Consider the following 8084-nt stretch of genomic DNA (forward strand, 5'->3'; position numbering starts at 1 on the left):
AGGAAAACAGAACCAGTAATGATATCCTGATACACATATATATGTATGATTTTAAAATATGAATTTGGTTCACACAACTATGGGGATGGCAAGTCCAAATTCCCTGCAAGCTGGAAACTCGGATGAAGGTTTTCAATGAATAACTCTGGAGAAGCAGACTGGCTGAAGTAGAGATGGAAATTCTCCCTTCTAACTACTGAAATCATCACTTCTCCTTTTAAAGCCTTCAACTGACTGTATGAGGCTTCTCTCACAGTTGAAGTCCATTTCCACAGTTGACTGTAGAGGTAAACAGAGCCATAGATGCCCTTAACTTATTGATGATTTCGATCTACAAAACATCTTTATGGTAGCAATCAGGCCAGTGCTTGCTTGACCAAACCACTGGACACCACAACCTGGACAGTTGGCTCATGAACTTAAGCATCGCACTCTTCCAGGACTTTTGCATGTCTTTATAAATGTTAGTACCAGATTGTCAAATTCCATAGGAAAAAGCAAAACAGCTATGGTTTTGATAGAGAACGTGTTGAATCTAGAGGTCAATTTTGTGAGACGTGGCATCTTTACAGTATTGAATCTTCTAATCATGAACATGCATAACCTTCCATTAATAAGGTTTTCTTTTAATTTCTCTTAGCAATATTCTGTAGTTAACAATGTAGAGGTCTTACAGTTCTGTTTCTTACGTGAGGGATTCTTGGGTGTTTGATAGATTTTGATGTTATTGTAAATGCTTTTGTTTTCAATTTCATTTTCCACTTGTGTGCTACTAGAACATGGAAGTTAGGGCAGCTGCTCACGGATGCCATCAAGGACCAGTCTTCTGTTTTCTTTCAACTGCACCGCCCTTAGCATGGGTTTCATCCTCAGGGTCAGACGGCTGCTACATCCCAGGCCTTGGAATCTGCTTTCCTGAAAGGAAGAAGAAGTAAGGACATGGTGAAAGGGATAGCACATGGGTCAGGAAAGAAAAACTTTCCCAATAATACCTACAGACTTGCATTTCAATTTGGTGATCAGAACTATGTCTGTCTATTCCTAGCAGCAAGCAAAGTAAAAATGGAATTTTTAAGTACATTGTACAAAACTGTCCCAGAGACTGTCATGGAGGGGGAAGAAGAGGTGGTGGCAGCGAAGGAAGGTGTTTTGGGCTGTCTCCAGGCCGCTCTGCCATTCCTGAACTGATCCCTCTTCCCTGTGATGGTGGCATCAATAAGGCGAGCTGTTAGGTGAGAGGCGGGGGCAGTCAGAAACATATCCCCTGCTTCCCGCGGCCGGCCTGACTGTTGAAAAGACTGACAGTAAGGTGGTCGGAGGCAAAGTAATGAAGCCCAGTAAACATGGTCGGAAGCCAGTGAAATGACTTGAAGGCAAAACTTTAGAGGAGCCCACAGAGTGCAAGAGAATGCCAAGCCAGAAAAAAAAGCTGAGATATCAGTATTTAGAAGAATCGGTATCTTGTCGGGAAAGAGCCATATGTGCTCTCAGACAGGAGCTGGAAATGTACAAGCAGTGGTGCATGGCAATGGACCAAGGAGAAATCCCTTCTGAAATAAAGGCCCTGCTCACTGGAGAGGAACAGAATAAATCAGCAGAACTCGAGCAGGCACACCAAGGCTGGGAAGGCAGAAGCTAACAACAATTCCTGGTGAGGATCATATAAAATGATGACTCAGTGACTGAAGCCAATGTTCTGACTCCCGGGGAGGATGAATGGACAACATTGGTCAGTAGTCATCTCCGTAAATCCGCAATTTCTACAAAAATGGGTGATTTTAAATCTCAAATGGTCTTGCTCTTACATTCAACATTTACAAAATTTACTTTCAGACCCGTTCTGGTTGGTGTGGCCACCCATGGCATTTAACATGTTGTGATGCTTGAAATCAGAGGAGTAGAGAAAAATGGGTTGAAGAGGATTTTTGCATCATAACCCCACATTGCTTTCTTGATTATTTATGTTCTTTCCATGTAATTCATGTAGTTATGTGTTTGTGTTTTGGTGTCACCACCTTTCACGTTTTTGATTGCCCTACAAAGGGAAATCAAATGGGCTGATTATTGACTGGAAGTTCTCAGCCTTTATGCACCTAATCTCATTTCATTATATTTACTTGAGTAATGTACATTTCCTGCATGAACCATGATTTCTCTGTGGGCTATTCTAGTATAAGCTGTGAATATGCATCAACAAATATATACATTTCTATTTTTATAATTCACAATAGTATTACCTATTATAAATAGTGAACATGTTAGCAAAATCCACCAGTAAAGCCTTCAAGGTACTCTCTATTTAAAACCTTTATTGCTGTCTTCATAAACTGCATTTATTTATATGGTTTATAAAAGTTTGCTATGACCTCATCCATACTTGACAACCCAGAATATGTTATGTGTGTGTGCATGTATGTAAGTATGTATGTATTTCTATTGTATGCCTATACATGTATGTGGGGAGATCAGCAGTGAATGTTCACACACATTTTCTTGTATACTCAACTATCTCAGAGAACTTTTCTGAAGAAAATAGGAGCAAGCTGGCTGCTGAGATCAAGTTTCTGTCTCAAGAGATCTAGAATAAAATGAGGGACAAATTGGTGATAAGCTAATGGCTGTAGCTGTAACCAGAACACTTAGTTTCTTTCCTGACTTGACTTTCCTGATGAATGTGTTCTGAACCAGAGAGAAAGATGCTGTGGGTATGCGTCTGGGTCAGCCCTGGCCATGCCTTCACTGTGGAGTGATGCACTGGTCCTGGGGATGGGCCCTGCACCAGGGGCCCTGGCAGGAGTTGCAGAAGAAAATCGCGGTTCTTTCCAATCCCCATCACGGTTAAACTTACTTTCCTCCTGATTAACGTACGGAGTGAAGGTTGGGGAATCAAGCTCATAATATGACTCTCAAATAGTCCTAAGAATCTTGATTGTCCCAGTGAAACACTATAACTCTCTCTTTCCCATAGTTGAATCAGGAGTTGTGTCCTCTGGTGCTGCTAGCTTATAAATTGTCCTTCACTTTCATGAAGCAAATATTTGGCTCCCAAACAAAATGTTTTGTTATGAACTGGAAGTTTCAGAGGCTGCATCACACCCTAGATAGTCTGTGAGGTGAAACATGAGATGGACCACACAGTTTAAGATTACAAGGTATTTTTCCCCTTCACTTAGGCCATAAATTTGAATAAAGTGCCTCATTCAGTCTAAGTTCCTAATGACCTCTTGCACTCAGGTTGCGAACTCAGCTCTCCGGTCTGGTTGTGTGTGACTACTGATGTACCACTAGCCCAGTCTGTTGGGTCTCTCTGTGTTTTGGAGGACTAGAGGTTTAAGAGTATTTAATTCCTTTTTAGGATCATAAATACAGATAAATTAAGGATTGTTGATATTCCAGGTCTTTAGAATTTAAGTGTTTTAAATACAGTGTTCAGATTGTAGTGGGTATGTTTTTGCCATCTGGTCTACTCAATTGTCTACGCAAAACATGCCAAGAGTTACTCTATGTTGCTTTGTTCAGTATCTTTTGAATTCCTCAGAAGAGTTGTTTACAAAGCAAACATTCCAAAATGAACGTGGCTCATCAATAGAATGTCTCCATTGTGCATGAAGTGTTTCTTCTCTGGTTCTAATTCTAAATTACAGGGTTATTTGAGCTTTCTCTTTTTCTTTTCTTTTTTGAGGAATCATCATAAAAACAGTGTTTATGTAGGTAGAGGATATATAATTTGGGGTGAAAGTAAATTATAATTTATTTGAGTTTATTTTAAAATCTGTCTATTTGGTCATTGGGAATATATCAAACCAAGAGAAAATTCCTTGGCCTTAAAAAGGAATTATTTGATTGCGTTGGGTATTGGGCTGGCTGCAAGCTTTTGGCCACTTTGAAGCATGATAATAAATGCCACTGATTAAAACACCCGGAGCATTTCCTTCCCCATTCCAGGTAAGAAGCAGTATACTGAAATCCTGGCATCTCTCACCAGTAATGACAACAAAAGAGCAGAGAGAATGGAAGAAAGAAAATGCTAGTGCTCTATCCCTCTAGAACAGCACCGTTCTCCTTTCTTTCTGAGTAAACAAAGTAATGTGTTCTTTTTCTTTTTTTCCCAAGTAGAGAAAGATAAGGAGAAAATTCATTTGGGTTTAAACCAGTCATATTCTGTCATTAATTTAGCATAGACTTGCTGCATCTGAAAGCAACTAAATATAATATGGAATAGGTTTGACCAGGCCAAGTTTTAGGATATAGTGTAAGTTTCTTAAAAATAGATCTTTCCATGATAGCTAAATAAAAATATTTCTTACTATGACAAATTCATATCACTGTTTACCAGCTAACTGATAGTATTTATCAGCAGCTCCATTTAGTATTTTATCATCTTTGAATTATGACCTGATTCCAATTGAATTAGGTCATAAATGATTTGGCTCACTGCAAAAAGTACAGGTTTAAACTGGACTTTTCTTTGGTTGATACAAAGGTAAAGAAAATTTAAAAAATAGAAATGCTATATTTCACAAGAAATCATTTGCATATTATCCATTACATATTTAGTTTTAAAGGAAGGAAGATTACTATTAAATCACATGGTGTTTGGGACATTGGAGGCATTTTGCTGTCTCTGAAGGACATTGTACAATTATATTTTTATGAAAAATAAAAAATATATATCTCAAAAAGAAAAATTGTATTAAAATTGTACAAAACATGCAATTTTGGGGTACACTGCTACACCAAACAAAATCAGAGTTCTTTGCTAAATCGTAAAGGGAGAATACTATTAGGTGGGCAACTAGCAGTGATGGCCTCAATGTAGGAAAAGATTTAGCACTTTCATAGCACTACATACTGCCACCAATCTCTTAATATGGTTAACGCATAGTTTTTCTTTAGTGTTTTATCTTGTTATTACTATGCAAATATTATTACATACTGAGCTGTGTCATATACTACGATACCATTTCCACTTTTGGTTAGCTTTTGCATTTTCTTGGAGTTATGACTTCATGTTTTTATTTACTTAGTTTTCTATGTTACTGTCACTGATTTTTTCTAAATTCTCAAGAATTGCAAAATCCTGCTAATTTGTTTTTTTTCATGTAGTCAGACGCAACATGTTTCACTTTTTTCCTCCTTGGACAACTTCTCTCCTGAAGCCTTCTGTAATCTTATTCAGTCTAAACTTATTTTTCTCTTGAACCTTTCTCTGTGTTGGGTTTTGTGTCCTGGCTGTCCTGTCAGTTTTCATGGGTTAATCCTTCTCTCTCTTTTTTTTTTTTTTGACATGAGGAAGCTCCAGGACTCAAACTCGGGTCTCAGCAAGTGGGAATTCTTGCCGCTGAGCCACTGTTGCACCTAATTCTTCATTTTGATTGACTATATTTTCCAATAGTTTCCTGATGAAAAGTTTATGGAAAGTAATTTTTTGAGACATTGCTGCAAATTTCTTTATTCCAACCTCACTCTTTTTTTTTTCTAGCAGTAATGTTTTAGACAATTTTTTATAAAGGTATTAAATAAGTCATAATGGAAAATATTCTAGTAGTTTTTAATTAGGAGGTGGAACCTTCACTTTATCCCAATATTTTCTTCAGAGGTAGATTTTGTTTTTATTTCAATAAGTTCTTCTACTCGAGCCAGTACACTTTCAATCAAATCAAATGTAAAAAGAGCTGAATGTAAGACCTTAAGCTGCATTTCAGGAGGCATGTTAGGGATCTTCTCTCCACCTACTGTTATAGAACAAAGATCTTTACACTTCTGGGCTTCTTTGCTATTTTCTTGGCTATTTTTAATTTCTGCTTCATAGTGTGCCTTTGACATATTAAGCCCCGTATGGAGTGGCTTTAAGAAATTATTCTCAATCTTTCCAAGTTCTGCCCATAATCCAGTCTGACTGTCATTTTCATTATCTTTGATAACCAAATACCTCAATAAATTTAATGAAGCCATGATCCTATCTGAGTTTTGCAGTAAATCTGTTTCAGCACCTTCTGGGAGAAAGAGTACTAAATCCAGAAAGGAAATTAGCTGCGGTCCTGTAAACCATCTGTTGTTAGGTGTTCTCTTTAATGAAACATCAATTTGATTTTTGATATTCTGAATAATAAAGGCTTCCACACCCGAATGATTACTTGTATTCAATAAGCACCTAAACAATGTATATTTGCCTTGTGAGTCCAACTTGTTAATATATAGCTGAAGCATAGCTAAACCCTTTTTCCTCAATGTCTCAATGGGGCAACGTGTCGTTCCTTTCACTAAACTCTGAGGTACAGTAAGAAAACTCTTGATTTCTAAATACTGATGAAGTAGACTGTTGTCTTCCAGTCTCAATAAACCATCCTCCAACAGATTCAATCCCTTGGAGAAAACAGACTCTTCTGTTCTTTGCAAAAAGACTTCAACATGCCCCATATTAAGTTGCAGAAGGTACGATGGGCTGAGGACCATTGGAAGTCGATCAATACTGATACCCTGTACAAATACTAGATATGCCAGAGAAGCCATAGAGTCTGCTAATTGTTTGTCTTCTTCTTCCTCAAATTCAAGGTAATTCCAAATCCTCTTTTTCCTTCCATGATTCAAAATCATTTTGGGAAAAGAGTCTCCCATTGCTGATAAAAAACCTGTTATTTCAGATGCAAAATACCTTAAAGGATCATTTTCAGCTTCTTCAGGCTGTTCAAGGAATTGTGCTGTCAGCAAAGGGTATTTCAAGCTCTTGAAACAAAATTTCAGTAATTCATCCTTTAACTTTTCCTTTTCCAGTGAGTTTTCTTTGTCATCAATGACTTCTTCCACAAAAGGTTTAGTGACCTCTATTAAGGCCTTACAGCACCGACAAAGGCCATAGTCATCTGTTTGTATTTGTTCTTTTGAGTATGGAACAGGAAGAAGAGACAGCTGGTTCCAAAGGGTCGACAACGCTAACCCAACTGAGTATGCCTTCTTGTTAGGAAGTTTCTGAATCACTGTCTGTAATGGTTGAAGTAAAAGGAGAATAATTTGTGATATCTGTTTTCCAGAGGGTTCTTCAATCAGTTCAAGTAAACCCAACAGTAATTCCTTTGGATTACATAACTTTACCAATAAATTAAGCATCAAAAAATAATCTTTTCTTTTATCATCTTCCTTATCATTCCATGAAAGGCACCGAACAACAGGACCAACAAGATTCCAGCCCATATTCTTGATAATGACCTTATTCTTTTCATTTTGAATAATTTCTAATAGTTGGTCAGTATGTCCTTCATCTATACACCTTTGGCCTGCTAACTGAAACAGGCTAAAATCTTCTTCTTTAAAATTTTGCTCTTCTAGGATTTGACATCTTTTTATTATGGATTGAAGCTCTTCCACAGCCATTCTTGGTTATTTTTCCTTGTTTTGATGCAATCGGCCCTCTAGCCGTCCGAGCGCCCTCCTTCACCTCCTCCCGCTGCGTAGGCCGCTCTCCAACCTCACTCTTGATTGATAATTTGCTAGGGAACAGAATTCTAGATTGGAAATAATTTCCCCTCATTATTTAGACATCATTCCTTCACTGTGTTTTAGCTTCTTGTGCTGCTTTGGAAAGCCTAATTGATTCTGATTCCCACTCTTTTTATGTGTGACTCTCTGGTCTACATTTTCACACTGAAAGTATTTAAGATCTTTTTGTTCTAAAATTTCTCAATTATGTACTTTGGAGAGGGTCTTTTTTGGGGGGGCTTTTATAAAGGTAATTTATTTAGTTGCAAATTTACAGTTCTTCAGAGGAAAGTCAGCTGGCTTTCCTCTGGCTTTCTCTGTTACTTGGGAAGGTACACAGTCTACCCTCTCTTCTGGCTTCTGGGTTCAAACAGCTTTCCTGGAGGCATTTTCTTTCTGCATTTCCAAACATCCGGGTCTGAGCTGACTCTGGGCTCTGAGCTGAGCCGTGTTGAGCTCCCACTCTCTCTTCTGACTCTCCTTTTAAGTCTCCAGCTAATTAAATTAATTATCAGTCATGGCAGAGGCACTTCCCTTACCCAACTGCAGAGGTAATCAGCCATAAATGAATTTCATATGTGGATGACTTAAGTCTATAGCAACAGAAC

At 37.9% G+C, this 8084-nt stretch overlaps 2 pseudogenes; one reads left to right on the forward strand and one right to left on the reverse strand.

The window, feature by feature from the left end:
* The first annotated feature begins 1107 nt into the window (after nucleotides 1-1107).
* Nucleotides 1108-1655, forward strand: LOC143666761 (cAMP-responsive element-binding protein-like 2 pseudogene; annotated as a pseudogene).
* A 3829-nt stretch (nucleotides 1656-5484) lies between these two features.
* LOC143666617 (glomulin pseudogene) lies at nucleotides 5485-7456 on the reverse strand (annotated as a pseudogene).
* Between the last annotated feature and the right edge of the window lie 628 nt (nucleotides 7457-8084).

Source organism: Tamandua tetradactyla, chromosome 23 (assembly GCF_023851605.1).
Source record: "Tamandua tetradactyla isolate mTamTet1 chromosome 23, mTamTet1.pri, whole genome shotgun sequence".
In the NCBI taxonomy this organism is placed as follows: Eukaryota; Metazoa; Chordata; class Mammalia; order Pilosa; family Myrmecophagidae; genus Tamandua; species Tamandua tetradactyla.